This window comes from Pongo abelii, chromosome 7, assembly GCF_028885655.2.
Source record: "Pongo abelii isolate AG06213 chromosome 7, NHGRI_mPonAbe1-v2.0_pri, whole genome shotgun sequence".
Taxonomy (NCBI): domain Eukaryota; kingdom Metazoa; phylum Chordata; class Mammalia; order Primates; family Hominidae; genus Pongo; species Pongo abelii.
Genome location: NC_071992.2, coordinates 123,216,844 through 123,228,799, shown reverse-complemented (window position 1 = coordinate 123,228,799; position 11,956 = coordinate 123,216,844). Strand labels below are relative to the sequence as shown.

Sequence of the window (11,956 nt, the reverse complement as noted above, 5' to 3'; positions counted from 1 at the left end):
TATATATAGAGAGAGAGAGAGAGAGAGAGAGAGAGAGAGAGACATGCACATATTTATACTGAAATGAAAAACTGCAACTGTAGATAAGTAAATTGTTTTCTATTTTTCAAGTATTAAGTAATTTTTTTTTTTTTTTTGAGATGGAGTTTCGCTTTTGTTGCCCAGGCTAGAGTATAGCAGCGCAATCTTGGCTCACTGCAACCTCCAACTCCTGGGTTCAAATGATTGTCCTGCCTCAGCCTCCCAAGTAGTTGGGATTACAGGCATGTGCCACCATGCCTGGCTAACTTTTGTACTTTTAGTAGAGACAGGGTTTCACCATGTTGGCCAAAATGTTCTAGATCTCCTGATCTTGTGATCCTCCTGCCTCGGCCTCCCAAAGCCGAGGGATTACAGGCATGAGCCACCACACCTGGCCTATATCTCTTTTTCACAATAGATCACAATTATAACATAATTACCCTATTTTAAAATGTACAGAACTATTCTATAAGCATTTGTAGACATAGAATATAAGTACGAAAAGCTAATAATTTGCAGGTTGCAACTTTTAAAAACAAGTCCATCTTCTTACACTGTAAGAGCAAGATTAAAGTATTTCATATAATGTATTATAATGTTTTTTGAAAATGGATTACTGATATTGCTCTAAAAACAGAATTTTTAAGCCATTCTCAATAGTAGAATAGCTTTCTTTAAATAATTTAAAGAAATTGTTAAAAGAAAGCTATTCTCTAATATTGAGTCATTAATATACAGTATTTCTTTTCAAAATACTGTGGCTATAAAAGTTTGCAGTGTGTATGTGTGTGTATGTGTGTGTATGTGTGTGCGTGTGACTGTGTGTGTGTAGTCATTGTCTGTCTTCAACTAATTAACAGAACTAACCAGATCTGTGAGTGTTATGAAGATGTCCTAAAGGCAGACAGCAGTTGCTCTAGGTTAATGCTATTGCCCTGTTTAAAGCATGTGCACAAAGGCAAATTATCAGCACTCTTTCAACCCAACAAACATAGTAATACATAAACAATGGGCCTTCAATAAAGAGCTATTAACAGCTATTTAGTGAGCCTCTACTACAATCCTAACTCTGTCTTACTCCTTCTGTAGATAAAAAGAGGTTTAAGAATGATTACCTTCTAAACTCAAGGATTCAAATTTTAACAAAAAGTAAAGAGAAGAACAAGTGAGAAAGCTAGTAGCAATGCAAGCATGCTTGAGGACATAGAAAAGTCATGGAAATCTGCACCATGAAAAAATCAGAGAAATGGTCAAATGGGTATCAGAAAAAGGTTATGGGAAAAGCCGAACATTGGTTGAATTTGAGCTGACTGGAGGATGCAAACTACAGCCGCAGGTCCAGGCAGGTAAAAGGAAATGTGCAAAACAGGCCACTGTAAGACGTAATAGACAAGGATGGAGACAGTGACAACATAGAGAGGGGACAATTCCTTCTCTTTCCCAGCAGGTTGTCAAAAGGTCATGAAGACCCAGTGTTGGCAGGTCTTGGGTTTTCCAATTCCAGTTTTTTGCCTGAAGACAAAAGGGAGTCATGGCTAAGATAGTGATGCCAATTGATTCTAATTATAGAGTCCTAGCCCCTCTGTGAGACAGGGTTCCAGTCAAAAAAAAAAAAAAAAACAAAAAACATAACCCCTAGGAGATGTAAATACTTACTATGGGAGTTTGGCCATGTGTAATTATCAGAACTGGTTACATAGTCAATTTTTTTTTAGATTTTTTTAATTAAAAAAACAGGATACATGTGCAGAATGTGAAGGTTTGTTACATAGGTATACCTGTGCCATGGTGGTTTGCTGCACCTACTGACCTGTCCTCTAAGTTCTCTCCCCTTACCCCCGACCCCCAACAGGCCATGGTGTGTGTTGTTCCCCTCCCTGTGTCCATGTGTTCTCAATATTCAACTCTCTCTTATGAGTAAGAACATGTGGTGTTTGGTTTTCTCTTCCTGTGTTAGTTTGCTGAGGATGATGCCTTCCAGCTTCATCCATGGCCCTGCAAAGGATATGATCTCATTCCTTTTTGTGGCTGCATAGTATTCCATGGTGGTGGGAATGTAAATTATAGTTTAACTATTGTAGAACACAGTATGGCGATTCCTCAAGAATCTAGAACCAGAAATACCATTTGACCCAGCAATCCCAATTCTGGGTATACACCCAATGAAATATAAGTCATTCTACTATAAAGACACATGCACATGTATATTTATTGCAGCACTATTCACAATAGCAAAGCCTTGGAACCAACCCAAATGCCCATCCATTATAGACCGGATAAAGAAAATGTGGTACATAGTTGATTTGAGGCTATTGTTCGTTGTTTCTGTGTCTGGTGCTAGAATCAGAAGTTCAAAAACAGGACGTTAGGAAGGAAGAGTGGACTTGAGAGGAAAGCAAGGGAAATCTGGAACCTGTGAGGCTGAACTGGAACCCATAAGGAAGAAAAACCTGCAGTGGCCTCTCACTGCTCCCAGGCTTCCAACTTCAGTGAAAGAAGTGTCCTGCGGGAGAAGCTGTGGGCTGGGTTGCTGCCCTGCAAACCAGCTGAGTTAGCATATAAGCAATAACTTGTGCATTGCAGCAGTGCTTTGGACTCTCCTCTAACCTCCAAACATAAAAAGATAGCTGCTGCAATGGCATCCACTACCTGATCCTCTTTCAGCTCCTCTATTCCTCTGACAAATGTGTTTTAGCTTTTTGATGAAAGGTGCCAGTTCTCCTGCAGAGAACTCCCATCATCAAAGTTGGGGGCTTGGAAGAGTAGAAGCAACTTAGATAAGATGATAAACAATGTCAGTTCTGGACTTTACTCTTTGCTGGAGTAATTCTAGGCTAGCCACTTAACTTCTCTGGGCCTCAATTTTCTCATTAATAAAATGGAAGAATTAGGGTGGCCTCTAAGTTGGCAAGCCTAGAAAAACAATGCCTGTGAAGACGAAAATAATACGTGAAAATTGCACTGGGAGAGGCTGCTCACATCTTTGCATGGGGTATGTAAAAGTACCTAATGAAAGATCTGAAATTAAGCTCACAGGCCAATTCAAAGTCAACAATATGAAATAAGGAGAGGTAGGAAGACAAGAGTATGGTGAAAAGAAAGAGAATTAGGAGCTGAGAGACCTGGACTCTTGTCTTGACTTCATCACTGACTACTTGACCTATAAACACAATCATTTAACTTCAGAGGGCCTTAGTTTTCTCCTCTGTGGACTAAAGGCATGAGGTGGTGTTGCTCATCATTGGCTGCACAGTGGAATTCCCTACGAAGCTGTAAAAAATATTGATGTGCAGATTCCATCCCTGGGGATCCTGATTTCATTGGTCTGCGGTGTGGCCTGGGCATCAGGATTATTTAAAGCTCCCCAGATTCTAATGTGAAGCTAAGCTTGAGAACTCTTTGTTAAGGATTGCTTGGAAAATGGCAGTATGATTTAAGGGTGGCGGGAAGACTTTCCCCCTCCCCCCACCACACACATACATGTCCACCACAAACCTGTCAGGCTGCGTGACATTTCATCCTTAGAGATTCACCCCATTGAGCTTCGAAGGCTCTTCATTACTTATGAAAATTCATATACTCCTGGTAGATGTGACACCTTGAACTTATAATAAGTATATCTTACCCAGAATCAGAAAAACTAATTTGGAAAGAATTTCGGAGGTCACAAGTTCAAGCTGGCAAGTATTTTTATTGTGATTTTTTTTAGATAAGAAAACTGAAACTCAGAGATGTCTTTCTCCAGCATTAGGCTTTTCTGTAATCATTCATTTTGGTATGTATGTGGGAAGGGAGTTTAATTAATGACATCTTTCTTATATAACCTTTGTTTTTTTTAAAAAAAAAAAAAAGGTTTTGGATTGTACTTGTGTGATCATGTCTTTTTTCTTTTTTTTTTTTTTTTTTTTTTGAGACAGGGTCTCACTCTGTCACCCAGGCTGGAGTGCCGTGGTATGGCCACAGCTCACTGCAGCCTTGAACTCTCAGGTGAGGACTACAGGCACACCACCATGCCTGGCTAATTTTTGTATTTTTAGTAGAGACAGGGTTTTGCCATATTGCCCAGGCTGGTCTTCAACTCCTGAGCTCAAGCCACCTGCCGGCCTCAGCTTCCCAAAGTGCTGGGATTACAGGGGAAAGCCACTGTGCCTGGCTAACCATGTATTTTTAAAAGCCATATGTGCTTTTATCTCAACCTATTTTAGAGTTTTAAATCCTTTCTAGATGGGAGTCACCATGAATGACATCTAGCCTTTAATATGCCTCATTTCCTGCTCCGTGTTACCATTCTGTAATTGCTTCCTGTGATCTACCTTTTACTCTTTCTACCTTTCATCTTGATCCACAATATCTCTGTTATGCTGGCCAAAAAGAATAAGTCATTGCAAACTCAAAAGCAGAAAGATCTCCCCTTTATATCAAAAGACATAGACAGCTGGCATGTAATCTACATGTCTGTTCTCAAAGACATGTTGGGCATTTTGCCTCTCTGGGAATAGCTCAGTTTTCCATAAAGTGAATGGAGGCAAGTCTATAAATTTGTAAAATGTTAAATAAATCAATCCTTAAAAGTAAAGTTCTAGTCTGTTTAAGCATTGGTTATGCTAATTGGAGGACACCCTTGCTCTCCCCTTTAATTAGCATAGTCTGTCTAAATCAACCTGTCTGAATCAAACCCGAGGTATCTTTCTACCAGATGTTGGTGAAATGATGTTTGCAAAGGCATGACCTCATCAAAGATTCCATTCTATAGGAAGGGATTCTGAGGGATTCAGACAAGCAGGAAGTTACAGGCAATATATTTATTATTCTTTGTGACCTAAATTATAATTGGAATAACGCAAGCCTCCTTGTCAAAATTCCATTGCTGGTTTATGTCTCCATTGGGGAATTTCTTTCTGTACGAAAATAACTGCAAACAATTAAATAATTTTTAAAATCTCACAAGTTTTGATGTTTCTCTCCCTTTACTATCTACTCTAAAGCATAAAGATGAGTGTAACATTTGAGTATATTATATGTTGCTTATGTTAAGACATCTTATTTACATAAGGGACATTGCCATAATATGTTGATTTGAAAAAGTATTCGATATGTTACATGTTCCAGCCTGAGAGAGAAGAAACCTCTTAAGATGTTTCTTAGATGTGACTATTATGTCCTAACTTACCAGACTAATACAATTATTTTTTAAAGAAATAAACAAGAAATAAAAATTTTCACTTATACCTGTCCAGGAAGAGAAAAAATTACATTACTTTCACTTGGAAAAGTTACTAAAATGATCTACTATTTTAAGGCTTAATATTTTTGAAAGTCTCAGGAACTTTGGGAATTTTGGAATTTATCCATAAATTAATAACTTTCAGCATAAATTTCAATTTTCTCTTCATTTTGACTCAAATAATATGAAAACTGTTTTAATAAAATTTGTTCTGTGAATCATGCAGGGTTTTAAATAACAATAATTAACACAGTGATATAGTACTTCTGAACTCTATCTTTACTCTGCCACATACTGGTTGTATAAAAATTAGCAAAATTACCTCTTTAAAAACAGTGGTATTCTCATTTGTAAAATTCATGTGTAATGAAAAAATGCCTGACAAAATAGCAGCTACTTGAGAGAAAAAAGCATTTTTAAAACAAAACATGATTATCCCTGAGAGAGTTGTTACTTAATAGTGATCCCTATCCATTAAGGATTCCATCAAATTTCATCTTCTCCAGAACAACCCTCCCCAAGACTTGCCGAAATCTGGATCTTGCCACTTTCTTCTCATTCTTGAGATCTCTTCATACTTTGCTACTTAATTACATGCAATTTGCCATTATAGGAATCTTTATTTTTAAATATTTTCATGGAATCATGGTATCTAACATTATAGGGAGTTTATGAAATAGTCTACTTCTATAGAGAAGGAAGTGTTGTATATTTGTGCAGCTTTTGTAATAAGGGCTGTATGTATTTAATACGCTTAATTAGTTTATTTACATATAACAGCTTCATCAACACAAAATTCACATACCATATAGTTCATCCATTTAAAGTGCACAATCCAGTAGTTTTTAGTATATTCAGAGTTGTGCGAGCATTACCACCATAAATTTTAGACTATTAGTATTACCCTGAAAGAAATCCCATACCCACTAGCAGTCACTTCCCATTTTGCCCCAGTCTTCCCATTCTTAGGCGATCATTAATCACTTTCTGTCTCAGTAGATTTGCCTATTACTGACAATTCATATAAATGGAATTACATATTTATGTATATGTGTATGTGTGTGTATGTATGTGTGTATCTATTTATATATGCACAGACCACATTTTGTTTATCCATTCCTCAGTTGATAGACATTTGGGTTGTTTCCACTTTGGGGCTATCATGAATAATGCTGCTATGAATATTTCTGTATAAGTTTTTGTAAGGACATATGTTTTCATTTCTCTTAGGTGTATTTCTAGGAGTGGAGTTGATGAGGAATATGGTCACTCTATGTTTAACCTTTTAAGAAACTGCCAGGCTGTTTTTTTTTTTTTTTATCATTTTGCATTCTCACCAACAATGGATGAGTGCTCTAATTTTTCCACATACTTGCCATCATTTAGTATTACCTGACTTTTAAAAATTAAATCCATCCTAGTGGGCATGCAGAGGTATTTCATTGTGGTTTTGAATGTATCCTATGTTTCCCTCATGGATAATGATGCTGAGCATCTTTTATCTGTTTTTGTGTATCACCTTTGGAGAATTGTCTCTTCAATTCCTTAATCTATTTTTTGATTGGGTTATGTCTTTTATTGTAAGATTTCAAGCTGGGAATGGTGGCTCAGGCCTGTAATCCTAGCATGTTGGGAGGCCAAAGTGGGAGGATTGCTTGAGCCCAGGAGTTTGAGACCAGCCTAGGCAACATGGCAAGACCTCATGTCTACTAAAAATTTTTAAAATTAACCAGGTTTGACAGTGTACATCTGTAGTCCCAGCTACGTGAGAGGTTGAGGCAGGAGGATTGCTTCAGTTCAGGAGTTTGAAGTTACAGTAAGCTATGATCATGCCATTGCACCCCAGCCTGGGTGACAAAGCAAATCCTTCTCTTTTTTTTTTTTAAAAAATAAAAAATAAAAAAACTTATTATACGTCGGAAATGCAAGTCACTTATCAATGCAGTATTTTCTTGCATTATGTGGGTTGTCCTTTCACATACTTGGTGGTACCCTTTAAAAAGCAAAATATTTTAATTTTGATGAACTATTTATCTATATTTCTTTCTTTGCTTGTGTTTTGAACGTCATATCTAAAAAGGCTTTACCTAACCCCAGTCACAAAGATTTACTCATATGTAATTCCTTTAATAATATTTTCACTATTTTTTAAAGTTATTTCTCAGTGGTTGCTTTAGGGTTTACCATATATACCTTATAGAAATTTCCTTCAGATATATACTATGAATAACACTACTCAAATTAGATATAGAGTTGTGACTCCTATATAGCTCTTTTCTCCTTCTTCATTTCTTCATGCTATTGTTGCCATACATATGATATATACATACGTTAGAAAGCCAACAATACATTTTTGTATTTATTATTTTGTATTATGTGTTCTAAAGAGGCTGACAGAAGGAAAAAGATCTAGTTTATATTTATGTAGTTTGTTATATTAATTTTAATTTTCTTATTTACTCTTTCTTGATCTCTTCATTTCTTTCTGTGGATTCAAGTTACCATGTGGTGGTATTTCTTTAATAAAAGTGGGTCCTCCTTCCAAATTCTTTGTGCTATTATTGTCAAATAGGTTATATTTCCATATATAGGCCAATAACACTATTATGTTTGTTTTGTTTTATGTGACTTTAGATCCCTTAAAAGAAGAAGGAGAAATATGTAGTTTTTACAATCTTTTATAACTACCTGTATAACTGTTTTCACTGAAGCTCTTCATTTTTTACACGCGTTGAATTACTGTCTGGTGTCACTTGCTTTTAGCTTGAAAGGACTTCCTTTAGTATTTCTTGCAATGGAGGCCTCTAGCAAAATGTTTTTAGATTTTGTGTGTCTTGGAATGTCTTTATTTTGCTTTCACTTTTCAAAGATAGTTCTGCTGGATATAAGATCCTTAGTGATCATTTATTTTTCTTTTAGCAATTTTAATATGTTATCCTACTGCCTCTAGCCTTCATTGTTTCTAATCAGAAGTCAGTTGTTAATATTATTCTCTTGTATGTGAGGAGTTGTTTTTCTCTTACAGCTTTCAAGGTATTCTATTTATGTTTGGCTTTCATCATTTTCTCTGTGATGTGTCTGTGTATGGATCTTTTCCATTTATCTTATGGGGAATTCCTTGAGCTACATGAAGTATAAATTAATGATTTTCAGCAAATTTGAGTAGTCTTTCTTGATTATTTTCTCTACACTTTCCTCTTTCCACTCTGACTCTACCAACAAACATGGCAAGCTTAGTGCTGTCCCACATTTCTCATTTTTCTTTATTATTTTTTCACTTTATTAATTTTTCTCTTCTTCTGATTACATCATCTCTCTCTACCAATTGTTCTTTAAGCTTATTGATTCTTCTGCCAGTTTAAATCTACTATTGAGCCCCTTGAGTGAGTTTTTCATTTCAGTTTTACTTTTCAACTCCAAAATTTCCATTGGTTCTTTTTATAATGTTTCTCTTTATTGATAGTATCTATTTGTTGAGACATTATCATCATATTTTTCTTCTTTAATCATGGTTTGCTTTAGTTCTTCGAACACATTTGTAATAACTGCTTTGAAGTCTTTGTTAAGTCTAACATATGGGCCTTCTCATGGTAATTTCTGAATGTTTCGCCCCACTCCCCTGTTCACCCCCATGCATATGAGTCATATTGTTCTGTTTCTTTGCATGTCTCATAATTTTTGTCAAAAATTGATGTTTTAGATAAAACAGTGTAACAGCTCTAAATACTGACCCTCCCCACTCCGTATACCAGATTATTGTTTATTTGTTTAGTAACGTGGCTGGACTATTTTAGTGATGTCTGTATCTCTAGCAGTATGAAGCCTCTGATGCTGCGCCTCATAGGGCACAGCCTTGGACATGAGCACAGTTGCCTTGCTATGATAGTAATTTCAGCAAGGTCTCTTTTTGTCTTTTTCCCTGATCTCTCTTAACTATCTGCCTCTTTAGGTATCACACCCAGTTGTTAGCTTCTATTTATTGCTATCTGATTACTCTATTGTTTTCAACATTTCCCTAGGATATAAATTGCTTCAGTCTAATCCAATTAAATTTGAGCATCTTTGAAGGGATACTTTTTGAGGCCAGACTTGGGGGTTAGTTCTGAACCTGAATAGTACTCTTTTTAGCTGTTCCTGTTCCTGGTTCTAATAAATTAGCTGGCCTTGTATAATATTTAGTTTGTTGTTCTCATGGAACTACCAGCCTCCTCTTTATTTCTTACCACCAAAATCTCATGGTTTCCCAAAGTGTTATTAGGCTTGAACTCCCCCATCATCTGTTCTAAATAAAGTCAGTTCCCTGAGGAGAGCGTTAGGGCCTTGTATTATTATGGCCTGCTTCTCCCTCCTGGGAAAAATCTCTGAACTTTTTCAACAGGATGGAGTTATAGCCCTGCTTTAAGAGCAGGCCACCCAGCAGGGACAGTGGCATCTAGTCTTCTTAACTTACCTCTCCAAGGACTGAACTTTTTCCCTGCAAGTGATCTCGGGTGAGGTAGACTGGGGCCCCAGCATTCTTGGCCTGCTACCCCTGGAGTACAGCCTTCACCCTGAGAGGGGCTTGGGTGGAGAAAGCCCTTTTCCAACCTCTTGGCCTCACTCACCTAGAATATAGCCTCTGTAGCATGAAATTGAAGGGGCTGGTTTCCTGCCCCACTTGGGAAATGCCGAGTTTTAAGAAATTGAGAAATGCTGGTTTTCTGCCCCACTTGGGGAGATACCATAGCTCTTAACTGGCAGCTTGGGGCAGAGGGCAGGAGTCTTCGGTTCTTGGCTGTACTGACTTAGAATGGAGCTTCCATCACACTGAACTGACAAATTGATTACTAGAAAATAATTTCCATTAATAATTTTTCTGTGCTACAATTAATAGGATGAGAATATCCCTTTTATTTTTTAACAGGAAATGACATTTTCATTTATATTACGTTATTACTGATATTGAAAATGTTTCCATTTTCTCAATATTGATTATTTATACATTTTATGCATGTCTATTGAAACTATTGAGGCTTTTCTTATTTTTAGTAGATATTTATATGATATAATAAAGATAAAAGTGACAAATATTTGATAAGTGCTTTTACTTGTTTTACACTCTTTGAACACATTTTTGACTAAGTAATTTGTATACAATCACATTTATTAAGGAGAACATCTATTTGATTTTTTTTAGATGGGAGAAAAGAGGCCCATAATGACTTATCTTAGAGGTCACAATTCTGAAAACTATCAGTTATTTTTGGGCCATGAAGCACTTCCTGGGGAGCAGCTACCCCATAATAGCTGTAGTAGCAATGTCTCCATTGAGATGCATAGGGCTGGTCTAATCCTCTCATGAACATCACATCTCATCAGTTCACTCTGTCTGGGAAACTCCCTACCAAGGAGCTATGCTCAGGGTCATTTCCAGCGGGTTGGGCAGATCAGCTCTCTCCATTACCACATTACTGTTATTCATTTATTAATTTTATTTTTTTTACCCCAAACACTTTGAGAGCCATGATATTCTATATTGTAGACTTCAATTTTTCTTCATCTTGGAGGCACATTTTTCAACCCACTCAGTGGTGTTATCTGGGGGAAACTAACCAGATAATGTAAAGAAAAGAACATTTCTCAATTCTCTTTTTTTTTTTCATTCATCTGATTGAATGAGAACACATCCATTCATCTTGACTAAGATAAATTCTTCCTGCATGGTGACTATCTCTTGACTATTCCTCTTAGTAGGAGGGCACCAGCATGTGCCCTCTAAAATGTGTAGTTCACCATCAATTATGAATCTTAATTGACAGTACACTGAGCTCTGTAGAGACAGCACTGGGGCACTTGAGACTTGGATGGGCACTGAGCAACTCTGTGCCTCGCTGAGGAAAGATAACTAAGCCTGGGCAAAGGAGGTCCTAAGAAGCCGAGAGGCAAAATGTCATTATATGCATTCTTTGTGCAAACTTGTCAGGAGGAGCTCAAGAAGAAACATCCAGATGTTTCAGTCAACTTCTCAGAGTTTTCAAAGAAGTGCTCAGATAGGAGGAAGACTATGTCTGCTAAAGAAAAAAGAAAATTTGCAGACTTGTCAAAGGTGAACAAGACCCGTTAAGAAAGAAATGAAAATCTATAGCCCTCTTAAAGGGAAGACAAAAAAGAAATTCAAGGATTCCAATGTACTGAAGAGGCCTCCTTCAGCTTTTTTCTTGTTCTGTTCTGAGTATTGCTCGAAAGTCAAAGGAGTACATCCTGGCCTATCCATTGGAGATGTTGTGAAGAAACAGAGATGTGGAATGACACTGCTGCAGATGACATGCACTCTTATGAAAAGAAGGCTGCAAAGCTGAAGGAAAAATATGAAAAAGATATTGCTGTACATGGAGCTAAAGGAAAGCCTGATGCAGCATAAAAGGTAGTTATCAAGGCTGCCAAAAAGCAAGATAAAGTAAGAAGAGGAGGAAGATGAAAAGGATGAGAAGGAAGATGAAGATGATTAAGATCATGATGAATGAGTTGGTTCTAACAGTTTTTTTTCTTGTCTATAAATCATTTAATCCTCCTGTACACAACTCACTTCTTTTAAAGAAAAAAAATGTGGTGCTGTCTAAGATTTATTTTCAAACTGCACAGTGTCTTTATTTTGTGTAATTAGCACACTACCAAATGTATCTTTAGATAGCTCTGTCCTGGTGGTGGTTTCAGTAGACACTAACCTTGCCT

General features: G+C 36.9%; 1 pseudogene; it reads left to right on the top strand.

Moving 5' to 3' along the window:
* The first annotated feature begins 1,267 nt into the window (after nt 1–1,267).
* On the top strand, nt 1,268–11,748 carry LOC129060851 (high mobility group protein B1-like; annotated as a pseudogene).
* The last annotated feature ends 208 nt before the right edge of the window (nt 11,749–11,956 follow it).